A 16256-nucleotide genomic window follows, 5' to 3' on the forward strand; every position below is an offset into this window, starting at 1 on the left:
ATCTGATCAATGAAACACCGACTCCGATAATTAATGTAAGCTTATGTACACATAAATTCCAAACCATTAGTGTAAAGATCACTGACCAGAACGGTAGTTTATTAGATTTTAGAGGTGATAGAATAACAGTAAGATTACATATACGTAAAAAACAGTATTAACATGGGCTTTATTGTTTACAATTCGCAAGCATATTCTAAATATAGACCTGTAAATCAGACTGGATTGAAAAGACAAAATATGAAACCGATTAAATGGGATGTACCTAAAAAGAGGAAAAAGTTAATGTATAGGTACAATGGTGGAGACTTGATTAGTAAAAGTTCATACTCTGTGCCGTTAACATCAAAAAACGCACACATTTTAGAGAGATTAGGATTTCGTGTTAATTATAATTTTGTCAATGGCGGCAATAAGTGAGATACTAGATGTAGAAAGTGATGTACACTACTACAAATTACAAATTTTGAGTATCATACACATGGACCATATGCAAATCAAAAACTTGAATGCTCAGATGAAGTGAGAATTCCTATAAATTCTATGGATCTTTATTGTCTTCCATGTCGTTCGTTTCTATTAATTGAAGGTCGAGTTGATTGTAGAAAGGATGTGAAAGATGATAAGTCGGATGCTGTGACTGAGACATCGACAACATATAAATTAATAAGTATTGCAATGAGTTATTTGTTTGATGAAATCAGATATGAGCTTGCAGGTACATCTATAGCTAAATCAAGATTGGTTGGTATAACTTCTACAATAAAAGCATTATTGTTGAAAAATTTATTTGATAAGAATATTTTTCATTTAGCAGGATTTGAACATGAAGGATATACATTAACTGATAATTAATTCAGCTTTTGTGTACCACTAAAACTAATTCTTCCTTTTTTCAAGGATTTCAAACATGTAATATTGAATTTTAAACAAGAGCTTGTATTACTTAGATCATCATCAGATATAAATTGTATTGAATGAGCAGATGGTAAGAGAGTTTCAATAACTTTGACTAAGTTAGTATGGAAGATGCTGTATATTGAGCTAGAAAATCATAGAAGACTAAAATTCCTGAAAATACTTGATGCAGACAGACCATAAAATTAGCTTTCAGGAAATGGGAGATTCATGAATACCCAGTTCTTCCTTTAACAAAGGAGCATAGTTGGACAATCAGAACAACCTCCTCAGCAGACATTCCAAAATACGTGATTTTAGCATTTCAAACAAATAGGAAATTAAAAATGAAAGCTAATATGGCGAAATTTGATTTTTGTCATCTTCATAATGTTAAACTTTATTTGAACTCTCAGTATTATCCCTATGATCATTTTTTGGGTAGTAAAGAGTTAATGTATAAAACATTTCTAGATTTTGCAGTATCCTACTATAATTTACCGGTAAATGCTGAATATGGAAATGCAGTGATTTTAATAAGTTAAGAGTGAAACACCAATTTTGTAATAGATTGTTCACATCAATCAGATCACTTAAAGGTATCAACTGATGTTAGAGTAGAAATTGAATTTGAAAAGGCTGTACCAAATTTGACAACAGCCTATTGTATTCTTGTAAGTGATACTTTAATGGAATAAATATGGAGAAGTGCAATAGGTTCATAATAGCATGTGTAGGTTTGTCAACTTTACAACAGAGTGCGAGTATAAATATGAAGGCTGGTAAGAGTAGTGAGTAGTTGCTCGTGAGACGTGGTGATACACACATCATTGATTCATCTTCAACAGTATTATTCTTGAGGCTGCTGCAGAAGATGGAAGAATTAGTTAGGATTAAGGAGGAAAAAGAGGGTGATATTTATGATAGACTTTCAGCTTACTATACTGGTACTAATAGTTCATTTGATGAGATGTATCATTCTAAACCAGTTTCTAAACAAGGACGACAAACATATTCTCGTGCTGTTCAGTGTAATTTAGATAGTGAAGACACTTCACAAACAGAGACGGAAAGCGAATTGATTGAAGAAGATGAGGTGCTTAATAAAGAAGCTGAGAAGGAGAATGCAGTATTGAAAGAAACAGGTGAGTCAGATATTTCAACTTTCTGTGTGGTCGAATTTCATGGATTTAAAAATTATTCGGATAATTCATTTATTCTAAAAGAATTTGCACTTATTGATACACGTCAAACATATGTTTTATATCATTTCAAACCACCATTTCCTAAATCAGAACTTCCATGGAAATCATATCGTGATGTATCTTGGCTGGAATTTTATCATCATAAGATAAAATGGGAGATGGGAGATACTGAATACTCAGATAATATTATCAAAAGTTGTCTACAAAACTATCAAAAAGTTTATACTAAGGGTAGAGAGAAGATGGAATTTTTAAAGAAATTTCATGCTAATGTTGAAATGATACCAGATAATTTTGAAAGACCGGATTATAAAAAATTTGAAAGTAGTTGGTGTAATGAGATTTGTAAAATACATAGATTGGTTGAGAATGGACGTTGTGCGCTTTTCAGCGCAAATCATTATCTTTCAGAATTGCTAATAAAGTCAGAAGTAATGTGTAAACAACATGTGGATTATATGTGTGAGAGCGAGAGGATGAGATCTATGAAAAGTTGTCCTTTTTATAATAGTGAGAAAAAAGAAAGTATGCAAGACAGGGTTTTTTCTACAATGGTAGTAAAGTAATTTGTGTTTATTGTGGATATGAACTGTTTATGCATAGAGCTAGAATATGTAATCTTAATAGCGGTATAAATTCAGTAAATTTTTCAGTCTTGGTTCCGTTGGTATAAATAGAGCTGAAAATGGTAGGATGATACAGTGTGCTATTGAACATCGGTCAGGATGAATCCGGCAAATTGGTTAGCAGCTGAAGATAATTTAGAAAGTAAACTTCGCGAACATTTAGATTGGTTTGATGTATGTGAAAATTCAATCAGTAAAGCTAAAAAAGAAAATCGAGATACAACATTATTAGTGGAATTACTATCAGTTTTTTTATCAACAGTGAATATTAATGACATTAACGAGTATTTATGTTATTATAGACCGTTTAAATTAAATGTGAATAAACTATTAAAATTAGAAAATGCAGTATTAAATAATATTACATCATCTATAAACAATGATGAAGTTCATTGACTGTTCACGAACATGTTTGTGCAGGTCTTTGTAGTTGAAGTAGTGGGGAAGAGTATTGAGGGAATGAAGTCAGTAACTTGAAATTGTTATTCATTCTACATTCAACATCGTACGTGTGTGAACGTGTTTTCAATCATGCAGGACACTCTATCTTTTGATTTGACAAAGTTCAACCAAACATCATACGAGGATATTCCAATTGTTCAAATATATGATTTGAAACCTGATTTCAAATATCCTATACAAAAAGCGAGATTAGCATGAACAAAGTGTGGAGTTAGAATTGTAATGAGACTATATGAAATTAACAAGAAGAGCGGCGCGTATTCGTTTTATGATGTTTTATCTACCTGAGAAGTATTTATCAACATTGAATGCAGCAACTTTGGATGATTTTAACAGTAGAAAGTATGTAATGAAATGTGAACATAGAGAGGATAAACCATCTTTAATTCACTTGGAAATGCAATAGTAAGAACTCAAAACTAACTTAAACTGGATTGATTTATTTTACTTAGAATTGATCAAACTCAGTGATGTAGGTCTGTCTCATAGTTAAATGTTAACAATTGATATTTCTATATTAGTCTAGATATTTAGTAAATATTTAGTCTACTATAGATAATCTATCAATATTTAGCTAGAGATGGAGATGAAGCACTTTAAAACTTCAACGCCTGCGCTTTTTACTGCATGGATAAAGTGAATATTCGAATTTAATTATATACTATCAAATTATATTCATTTTCATCCTACAGTCAGGTGGAAAGAGAAGCATATATAGAAGAAAGTAAGCTGTATTTTACTCAGTCTTTGCTGAGTTCAGCCAGTGTTAACTACAAAAGGTGTTAGTGCATACATAACCTATAATTATGAGTCAATGCTTTAGTTATTCAAAGTTCAAAAAGCTATCAAGGCTTCTAATGGGTATAACATTTGATGAATTTAATGAACTGGCAAATAGTGTAAGATATTCAAAGTACTGTTTAGATAATGACACTGACAGTAAGGAGGTTAAGCATAACAATCAAAATTCAAACAATGTAAATACAAACAATTCAAGATTCTCTATATTATCCGAAATATATGATTTACTAGATATTGTGATTGATGGTTATGGTCATTTTCATTATGGCTGTAGCTGTGAATGTCCAGTTATGACAATAACTGATGTTAATGAGCTCTGGGAAGCATTATTCGATCTAGCTGAGCGTAAGTGTATGAAAAAGTAAAAAACATTAAGCTCAAAGGCGGGCGGCGGCGGGAGGTGGCATAGCGGGTGACGGGGGGGGGGGACTTGTTTGGAAGGAGGATCTTGCAAGTGTCTACTTATTTTTTTAAAATAAGTACTTGAACAAAAATGGCGGTCTTCAGTAGGAGGAGGAGATTTGGTTTAGGCTGGGGGGGTCCGCGAAGTGTGGAGGATTGCTTGGAGGGGGATTCTGCAATTGGTATGCCCATAAATTTGTTTTTTTCAAATAAATACTTGAAATAAAATGGCGGTTTTAGTATCGGTGGGAGAACTGGTCCAGGCGAGGGGTTAGAAAATGGAGTTTTTCCCGCGCGGAGCGCGGGGGGATTTGGGCGGGGTTTAGAGCCCCCCTGGGGGATTAGGCTCCGCCCCCTAATTAAAATACTGCTCTGTGATTGGTGCGTTCAAACAGAAATACTATACTACTTACATATGTAGGTAGCTCTGTCAGCTACATATAGCTCTGCTAGATGTAGCTCTGCAATAAGTAGATTTAACTCTAATTTTGTGTAGCTGAGCTATATGTAGCTCTGCTATAATTAACTTTAATGCCATTGCTTGTAGCAGAGCTACATATAGTTTGGAATAAACCAGTATTCACTGCTCAGTTCCCAGCCAGATGCCGAAGAAGAATGTAGCTCTTGCATAAGCCGCAGCTACTGTAATATTTTCAGCACAGAGAATAGAAAGAAGATATTGGATAATTTTGTCTCTATTCCAGTCAAATTCACTCTCCATCATTGCACAATAATATATGAATCAAAAAGAAATTCTCGCAATGCGCAGTAACCTACTAGCACTCTGACAACAAATGAGTACAGTATATAATTTGTATATCATCAAGCTATCAAAATGAAAACGTTTTCTTAGGAGAATGTTTGAAGAATATTTGTGCAAAGTTTTAAGTCTGTAGTGTGAGCTAGTGTGAAATCAGTTTTAGCTGTAGTGTGATTTTACATAACAATTTTCGAAAAATGCCCTCTCCTGAACCCCCCTGTGCTCCTGATCGGAATTTTTCTGCATAGATCTAATTATTTTTCGTACTTATTATTTATTATTTATTTCGTACTATAATTATTTATCTCTTACCGAATTTGAAATATTCTGTCCCAAAAAATTGAACTTTAGGCGCTCATATCTCAAAAAGGAATGACCGGAAAAAAATGTTTTTCTGAGAAAACGTTTTTGTTTTGATAGCTTGATGATATACAAATCGAAAAACTTTGAAAAATATCACCAGTAGAAATTTTATTTTTAGCCTTTGCACAGCCTTAAGAAAGGGTTGGCTGTGTCCTAACTTCGCCATCCTGGGTAATGTAAGGGCAGCGGTTCTATTCAATTCACTTCCAACCTCATTCTGTTTCAAGATGGAAATAAATTAGATATTACACATGTTTTCAATATTAAATTTGGTTTTCAATTTAATAACATAATATGTTACTCTCTTTATTACTTTCCTTGCCCTACTACCATAGGTAAGGAAAGTATTGCTTTCCAAAAAAAAATTAAGGTTTGGGGTACCTTAAAAAAAAAATTAAGGTACCCCAATTTCACGTTTTCTATACGTTTCAAGGTCCCCTGAGTCCAAAAACATGATTTCTTGGTATTGGTCTGTGTGTGTGTATGTGTGTATGTCTGTGAACACGATAACTCCATTCCTAATTAACCGATTGACTTGAAATTTTAAACTCAAGGTCCTTATACCATGAGGACCCGACAAGAAGAAATATCAATAAAATTCAATTCAAGATGGCGGATAATTACTAAAAAACTATGTTTTCACGGTATTCTCGAAAACGGCTCTAACGATTTTCTTCAAATTTATACCATGGATAGCTATTTATAAGCTCTATCAACTGACATGAGTCTCATTTCTGAGAAAATTTCAGGAGCTCCGTAATATTCTTGAGAAAAATGGCGGATAATTACTAAAAAACCATGTTTTTTCACGATTTTCTCAAAAACGGCTCTAACGATTTCCTTCAAATTTATACCATGGATAGCTATTTATAAGCTCTATCAACTGACATGAGTTTCATTTCTGGGAAAATTGCAGGAGCTCCGTAATATTCTTGAGAAAAATGACGGATAATTACTAAAAAACCATGTTTTTTCACGATTTTCTCAAAAACGGCTTCAACGATTTTCTTCAAATTTATACCATGGCTATTCATAAGCCCTATCAACTGACATGAGTCTCATTTCTGGGAATATTGCAGGAGCTCCGTAATATTCTTGAGAAAAATGGCATATAATTACTAAAAACCATGTTTTTCACAATTTTCTCAAAAATGACTCGACTGATTTATTTCAAATTCATACCCTGTATAGTTATTTATCAGCTCTATCAACTGGCATGAGTCTTTTTCTTTGGAAACTAATGGGGTTCACCCTATCCTTGAGAAATAGACTTTGTAAACTCCTTCTCGTGCATGAGGTAGGTAGATAGAGCAGTTTATAAAAAGAACACATAGTCGAGATATTTCATCTGTAGAACAGCTGTTTTTACGACTTGTAAAAAAATCATCGAATTTCACAATTTACACAAAGGAAAAAGTACTCTGAAAACAATTATATTATATACATATATACAGTAGTCTGATCTTAGTTCTAAATATGTTGCCGCAAATCGTCATTATGTTATTCCTCTAATTTATTCTCGTTTAAGAATGAGGCTTACAGTTCAATGAGCAAGGAAAGTTGTGTGAGTGTACCACACCAGATTTTTTTTTATCTGATCTTGACGGTTATGTTGTGTGCATGTGAATGATGACTTTTGATGCTATTTCAATAATTTTGTTATCCTGGAATATTTCTTTTACTTTTTCTTCTTCATCTTCTCTTTCTTTTTTTTCGTTTTCTATTGCTGCCTTTTCACTTGATTCTTTATCTTCTTCTTCTTATCCTTCTCATTTTATTCTTCCAATTTTCTGCTTCTCTTTTTCCATCCACTGTTTCTGCTTGTTCTTCTTCTCACTCTTTTTTGTCTTCTTCTGCCTCGTCCTCTCCTTCTTGATAGTGTTCATCGCATCATGTCTTTTACCACCATGCTGTCAAGCTTTTTAGATTGCTCATCTTCATCATCATCATCATCATCATCATCATTTTTTGCATCTCTTTCTACTCCTTCCTCGTTCACTTTTCCGCTTGTTTTTCTCCTCCTCCGTGCTATTATCCGCTTCTTCTTCCCCCCTCCTTACCGTATACTTTGGCTGTTTTTTCTCCTCATTGAACAACTGGCTGCTTCTCTCTTCTGACCAAGTGGCCACTAAAATCGTGTAGTTCGACCCGCTAAACCTTTTATTGTCAATTAGAAGTCGACCATCAATGCTCAAATAATAAACTTTACCGAAGCCATCAATAATATTAAGCTCGATTTATGTTCTAGATTGATTTATAAATTGACTTTTCGGATATTTTATTTATTACATTCCACAATCACAATATAAATTTTATGATTGGGAGTGAATCAACAGGATAAACAGAGAACTGTTTCTCTCCCCAATTCTGATTAAAATAGTCCAAATGAGGTTATAAAAATTGAAGATAATGAGGTTGATGAAAATTGCATGATTATCCGATTTCTAGGATACAAAATGAACAACGACACTGCCAAGAATGTCGAAGGAACCCCTGCCGGCCCTCACAAAGCGGGAATCCAGAGGGCGGTTAGCGAACCGCCAAGGAATATGAAAAATCGTAAGTGATTTTCAAAAACTTTTACAATGAATAATATTGAAAGACGATACAGCTGTTATTTCTTGGCATAATAATAATAATAATATAATAATAATAATAATAATAATATCGTGTGATCTGGCTGGCTCAGGTCTGGTGTCAGAGTTTTCAGGTCGCAACTGATCAATTTCATGACCTAACGACTGCTTGTTAGGCAGCCGGGACCGACGGCTTAGCAAATTTCTTGGCAAAGCACAAAACCAGGAATAAAATTAAATATTTTTCAAATACAAACAATATTTTTTGATACACGGAAATCAGGAAAGATTGTTGTATTCAATTCAATTCGTTTATTTCCACTTGGCATACAATACATGGACATATTTATATTTGATATTCAACAAAATAAGAATCACATTTTTACAAAACCAGTAGAAAGAACATATTGATTGAGTGGAATTCCCCCAGTTAGACTATGCGTCTGAGTTTGGGGGACAGTTCCTGCAAGCAGTATTATTCAATAAGTAGTTATAATTATGGTATTATATTTACTATAAATTACAATATGTGTAATTGAAATTACACAACTAAGATTCAGATAACAATAGGTGAATTATAAGTGATAACATAATATAGTGTTGGGTGTAGCTTGATATCTAGAGTGAGAGAGCAAGAGGACCCAAAAACCGGAGGTAATTTATTGTTTTATAAGCCTCTATTATGTTTTGAAACTCTAAATACTTGAACGTAAGGTATGAGTGTATGCAGCTCCAATCCAGCCTATGCTGAAGAGCCATTTCATCAACGAGCTTTTAAAAATCACATTGCTGCTGCTCTCGGCCTCCCTAACAATATCTGGAACATTCCTGTATAAAATCTGAGCTAAATAGTATGGTGATTTGAGTTCAGTTCCGTGTATCAATCTAGGTATATAATATCCATGGTTGTTCCTATGTCGTGTTTGATTATTATGTTCGATATTGATGAATAGATCTGCTTTATGTTTCCCAATATAACTGAGTAATGTTTTGATGTATAGTTGTCTGATGTTGAGCACAGGGAAGTCCGAGAACAGCAGCGCTGTGGGGTATCTTGATTCCTTTTTAAAAATTGTTTTTAAAATTGTTCTCTGGGTGACAGCAAGAGGTTCAAGACCTGCAGATGACACTCCCCCCCCCAAACAATAATGCCATACTCCAATACTGACTGTGCATAGGCATGATAGATACTCCTGCACAGTCTGATATTCAGCGCAAGGCTCAATTGGGAAAACCCATACAACAATCTTCTCAGTCTCTGTTTTAAACACTGAATATGAGGAACCCAACTCAGACGATAATCAAACATGACCCCAAGATACTTATACTGGTCCACTCTATTAATAGATCCACAAGAGCAGGTTGATGATCCTATATTTCTACAGGAGTGCATCTTGATTTGCCTTGAGCTTGGGTCTGGTTGATTCCTGGTCACAATGGGCATATATTTGGTTTTGCTCAAGTTTACTGATAGACTATTGTGGTCAAACCAATTTTTAATTTTTGAAACAGAAGCTAAAAGGGAAATCGGTCTGTAATTATTTGTGAGTTCGTTTTTGGGGCCGGATTTTTGTATTGGTATAATTTTTGCAATTTTCAGGTTCTCTGGAAACTGCCCCAAATGAAGGCTCAAATTAACAATGTGATGGATGGGATATATTAATGAATGTATGTTATCTTTAATGATTTTAGTTGGGATAAGGTCGTACCCAAGTGCACTCCTGCCTTTGAGACTATTTATTACATTTGCAACTTCTTCAAGTGTTACAATCTTAAACTCAAATACTGAATCAACTCCACAATCTTTATCATTAATTTCCGGTTCTCCAATTTGGTTCAATGATGTGGCTAGTGAGGATCCAACTGAGGTAAAATATTTATTGAAATTTTTACAAGTAACATTGATATTTTGTTGTAGGGTCGTTTCACTATCTTTAGAAAATGCATTGATTGGAAATGATTTCGCGCCTTTGGCTTTCCCAGCAATTTCCTTAACTACAGCCCAGAACTTTTGAGGGTTATTAGATACTTCATCAACCTTACTCCTTTAATAATTATATTTGGCTTTTTTAATAGTGGAATGTAATATATTTCTGAAACGGATAAATTCTTCTTTCAGTGCGATATTGTAAGGTTGTCTGATAAGTCTCCTTTTAATTTTTTCGCGATGTCTGATGGAGTTAATGAGGGAGCTAGTGATTCATGGTTTTATTTTTGTGTTTTTCGCTGAAATTTTAATTTTTGATGACTTTTCACAGATCTCCTGAATTGTTTCTATAAATGAATCAGTAGCCTGATTGATATTGTTTTCATTGATGACATGGTTCCAGTTTTGGCAAGACAGAGAATCTTTCACACCTTCCCAATCAGTTTTCACGTAATATTTAGCTCGTTATGAGATGGGATAGGTTCCGGTGTAGAAAATTTCATGAAACAGTATAGTGATCGGTGATTGATGTTTGAATTACTACAGATGTCACCTCAAATAAGGGAGGCAGCTTGATAAAATAGTGATCAATGCAGGTGTTGCTAGCTGACCTGGTTACTTTGTCAACACAGCAAACGAGACCTGCATCGTTCAGCACATCTACAAACCTCTCTCCTATTGATTGGGAATTGACATTTAAAACATTACAATTTATATCACCAGCAAGAACTTTTATAACTTGTAATCCTCTGATTGTTATAATACGAATCAATTGAGTCAATGAAAATGCCAAGACTAGAATTGGGACTACGATAGCAGGCTAATAGTTCACATGGCACCCCGGCTCAGTCAAAGGTAAGGGAGAGACAAGTTGCAATACCGCCTAATTGAAGCTCGCGACAAGCAGCAGATATTCCACTATCTATATATACTACTACTCCATCGCTTTGATTGATATTATTGAATTATCTGAACAAACTATAACCTGGGATTTCCATCAAATCACTCTCATCACCTAACCAAGCTTCAGTTAGAATAATACATGTAAAACGATAATTGAGGCTTTGTAATAATAATATGCTGAATTCATCAATATTTTCCCTATAACTCCTAATATTTTGTTGGATAACTGTAAACTTTTGATGGGTTGCACTCCCGGGTCCCCCGCTCTCAAGAAATTTGCAACGGAAATTTTGAATATCTGTACACTCTACACAATCTATAGATGCTGTATCTAATAATTCTACTGCATCTATTATCATAATAAGAGAAAAAGAAGAAATAATAAAACGAACGACGTCAAGCCGTCCGACCAGCAGTATAAACTTCTCATGAAATTATGTACACTAGAAAACACAATCATATAGATATAGAAGAAAGAAATAATTTGTCAAAACTTTTGATGACGGTGTAACAACCAGAACTATTTACTGTTCTCCCGTAATTTTAGGGCCGGTTTCCGAGCTCGGGATTTAGCTAAGTTCTAGACTGCTGGAGTCAGAAAATTGGCTTTCAAAATGGGGCGTTATCGCAGTTTTTATAACAATCTTAATTTTCTCATCTCTATAATTGAAACGTTTTTCCTTGACGAAAATGAACATCCCTAAATAATTCAAAACAGCTGAAAATTTACATTATTTTCTCTTTATTTCATCTTGTGTTCAATTTTCTAGCTTTTCGAAATTATTCAAACGTGACTATGACAATGACTACGACTACGCCCCGTTTCAAAAGCCAATTTTCTGACTCCAGCTGTTTAATTAAAGTCTAGAACTTGGCCAAATTTCGATCTCGGAAACCGGCCCTTAGTGAATAATAGTGATTATAACAATTATTCAATTTTAAATTTGAGAATGACTAAGCTTGATCTTGTTTTTCGAGAATATGGATTTCAATTCAGGATTTAACATTGCCAGCGAACCAATAGTCCAAGATACAATAAAATTCAAAAATCAGCTTTCAATATAGACAGAAGAAGTTTGTACATATTTAGAAATTCAGTTGGTTTCGATTAGTTGAGAAGAAGATTTGTGAGGTTATTTTCAACTATTATGTTTAGTATAGTATTGAAATACGAGATAATATACAGGGTGATTCATAATTATGGTAAAATAATTCAATACGTGATAGTAGAGGTAAAAATAAGAAAAAATGTTCTTATGAACATACATCCATAAACGCTTCATTAGCGAGCTATACAGGATGAAAGATTTCGCCCGGAATTCATTTCCTCTGGTGAAATACACCGATGCTGAATTGTTTGGGGACTAGTTTTTAAAAAACGTATTGTGGATTCATATGGAAAAATATCAGAAAAATTGGATAAAACTAGTCTGGAAGCTGTAGTATGAGTATTTTTTGAGAAAAAAGTTGAAATATGCAAGAAATCTACGTAGAAAAACACAGACTTCTACGTTTGATGCCAAATAACTTTCTTTAATGACCAGTAAACATATTATTTTTTGAAATAAAAATTGTAGAGAATTCAATTCTGAAAAGAATGATGTAAGCTGTGTGAACTAAATTTAAATAATAGTCGAATAAAATGTATTCTAATGTAGTACATTACACCACAAAAATTTGCTGTTTTATGTTGCTGTTTTAATAACTCATAGGTGATCGATTACAGCTGATCTATTTTGTTTTAAATAAGAAAAGATCCAAAAGAAATTATCATCTGAAAATTATTTTTAGATATATTTTAGCTCACTGTTGAACAAAACAACAAACTGTAAGTTAGGCCTACTGTAACCGCGCTGTGTTTTTTTTTAATCTATTAACCAGTTATTTGTAACCATTTCACTTTGCTTTTTTGTGTTGAGTGTTAACTTTTTAAAAAACGGCAGGTAACTTTAGACATTATTCATACTCCGAATTAGCTGACGTGCATTTTATGTATGGGATGGGACACAGTAATAGAACTTAAGCAAGACGTTTGTATCAAGAAAACTTTCCTAACCGAGAATGTCAAGTTCGAGGTTTTTTGCCACTATTCATCAACGTCTGTCTGAAAACAGGTTCTTTGATGTCCAAAGAGCACATTTATGTAGGCAGACCCCGATCAACTTGGACTGTTGAGTTAAAGGAACAAGTTCTTAATGAAATTTATGAAGATCCAGAGAAGAGCACGAGAGAATAATCAGTGCAGTTTAATGTCAATCAATCTATTAGCTTGAGGATCCTAAAGGAGCAACAATTACATCCATACCACCTCCAGAAAGTTCATACTCTATTGCCACGAGACTGTATTCCCCGTGCTGGTATTTGCCGATGGTTTTTAGAAAAACTTGTTAACCCAAACTTTTAAACAACCGTTTCATTTACCGACAAGGCACACTTTACAAGAACTGCTATCGTTAACGTCCACAACCAACATATTTGGGCAGCTGACAATCCTCATGCCATCAATCCTAATCGTCTACAACATCAGTTTTCAGTAAACATTTGGGCAGGAATCATAGAAGATTATCTACTTCTGTTCGAGCTTTCTCCCAGGCTTAATGGCATAATCTACTTGAACTTTTTGAGAGAGGAGCTATTTATCTTACTTGAAGATGTACCTCTCCAGTTGCGCCAATACATTTGGTTTATTTTGGCATGATGGAGCTCCAGCACACTTCAGTGTCGCTGTTCGTGAACACGAACACCTGAATCACAGGTTTCCAAATCAATGGATAGGCCGAGGTGGGCCAGTTCCATGGCCAGCTAGGTCACCACACTTGAATCCTTTGGATTTTTATCTTTGGGGACACTTGAAAACATTAGTATACAATACTCCGATTGATACAATTGAAGAACTCCAATTAAGAATTTTGAACGGAATAGGAATGATAATTAAAGCAGACTCCTGGCATATTTGAACGATATGCATTAAGAAATGCATACAACAACGGAGGTCACTTTGATCATCATCTTTAGTCTTTTGGTATGAGTTTAATGTCATTTAGATAATATGTTACTTTCATATAGGAATCAAACTTTACATAAAAAACCGAATATTTTATTTGCAATCAGCTACAACCTATGAGCTATTAGTTCTCTCCTTATAAAACAGCAAATTTTTGTGGTGTAATGTACTACATAAGAATACATTTTATTCAACTATTATTTGAATTTAGTTTACACAGCTTAAATCATTCTTTTCAGAATTAAATTCTCTACAATTGTTATTTCAAAAAATTATATGTTTACTGGTCATTAAAGAAAGTTATTGGGCATCAAACGTAGAAGTCTGTGTTTTTCTACGTAGATCTTGCATATTTTAACTTTTTTCTCAAAAAATACCCATACTACAGCTTCCAGACTAGTTTTATTCAATTTTTCAGATATTTTTCCATATGAATCCACAATACGTTTTTTGAAAACTAGTCCCCAAACAATTCAGCATCGGTGTTTTTCACCAGAGGAACTGAATTCCGGGCGAAATCTCTCACCCTGTTTAGCTCGCTAATGAAGCGTTTATGGATATATGTTTATGAGAACTTTTCTTCTTATTTTTACCTCTACTATCACGTATTGAATTATTTTACCATAATTATGAATCACCCTGTATAATTTCATATAATACGAATGTATCATCTACAGAATGATTTTTATCAATTTTCTATATCCATTTTTATTAACATACTTGAGGTGTTGTTTCATTCTATCATATTCTATTGTTATCTATTTTTCATATTCTATTTTACTTTTTTCATATCAATCAATTTATATTCTTATCAATTGAAAATGCCAGTTTATCATCTACAGGAAACTGATAGTTTTTTCTGATGTAAATTTTCAGATTAATTGTTTAGTTAAGAAATTAATCTCCATATCTATAAAAGGCTAAGCCCCGACAGACTGAAATCACACCACAGCCCAAACTACTGAGCCTAAAAACTTGAAATTTCGCACAATTATTTATGGTAGCTGTGATGATAAAACAGCTGTAATATTTATAATCTGTTATCTCTGTTACTAAGACACATATTTAATGTCGAATAAAGCTCGTGTTGAGTCCAATTCTATTACAATTTATTCGACATTAAATATAAAATAAATGGGTCCGAAAAGAAAAACGAGTAAACGTCAAGATTTAGTCAGTGAAGGAGAAAACGATTCGCAAAACCAAATGCTTGGAAAAATACTGAAACCAACAGTTTTATCGATTGACCAAGATTCAGATGAAGCACCGAAAACGTGGAGACATTGGAAGGTAACATTTTTAAACTTCTTAAAAAACAGTTCAATCCCGAAAAAGGATGAATTGAATGTTTTGATCAATTATGTGTCACCGAATATTTTTGAAAGTATTTGCAATTGTATATCATTTGAAGAAGCTATAACAACTCTTGAAGAAAGCTTTATAAAACCTCAAAATGTAGTACATGCACGTTACTGCTTATCTAAAGCAAAACAAACCCATGGAGAATCAATTGATCAATTCTATAATAAACTAAAACGGCTAAGTTTACCATGTAACTTTCAAGCAGTCACAGCTGACGATAACAAAAGTGAATATATCCGAGACGCGTTCATCTCCGGATTAGAATCATCGAAAATCAGACAACGTCTTTTCGAAATGAAATCGCTAACTTTGCAAGACGCTATCTCACAAGCACGAATGTTAGAGAATGCTGAAAACATTGCTAAAGAATACGAAACCAGTTCAGAATATGTTAACACAGTCCTAGCAAACGAGAATAAAAATACCGAGAAAACGACTTTAGTCCGTAATTCTTACCAAAAGAAGATTCAATGCAGATTTTGTGGCTATAATAATCATACTGATAATAGCCAATGCCCAGCAAAAGGACAACCATGCCTAACTTGTAATCGAATAGGCCATTTTTCAAAAGTATGCAGAGCACGAAACGATAAAAAAACCAAATGGTATCTGCCACAGTAATTTCAGCAGCAAATACCAGCACTAACCTCTCAAAATGTCTTGTTCCTATACGTGTTAATGGAATAGATACATTGGCACTATTAGACACTGGGAGCACAGCAAGTTTTATAGATAAGAAACTAGTAGTACAATCGAAGATGAAAACTATGCCATATTCCAATTTGATTACATTTGCTTCAAGTGCCTGCAACACTAAAACAACTGAGTGCGCTTTGAGTGAAATATATTTCCAGAACGAAGAATATAATGATTTTCCTTTGATCGTATTGAACAAATGTTGCGCTAGTGTAATTTTGGGACACGATTTTCTAAAGAACTTTTCATCCATCACTTTTGATTTCGGTGGA

This window comes from Nilaparvata lugens, chromosome Y, assembly GCF_014356525.2.
Source record: "Nilaparvata lugens isolate BPH chromosome Y, ASM1435652v1, whole genome shotgun sequence".
Classification (NCBI taxonomy): Eukaryota; Metazoa; Arthropoda; class Insecta; order Hemiptera; family Delphacidae; genus Nilaparvata; species Nilaparvata lugens.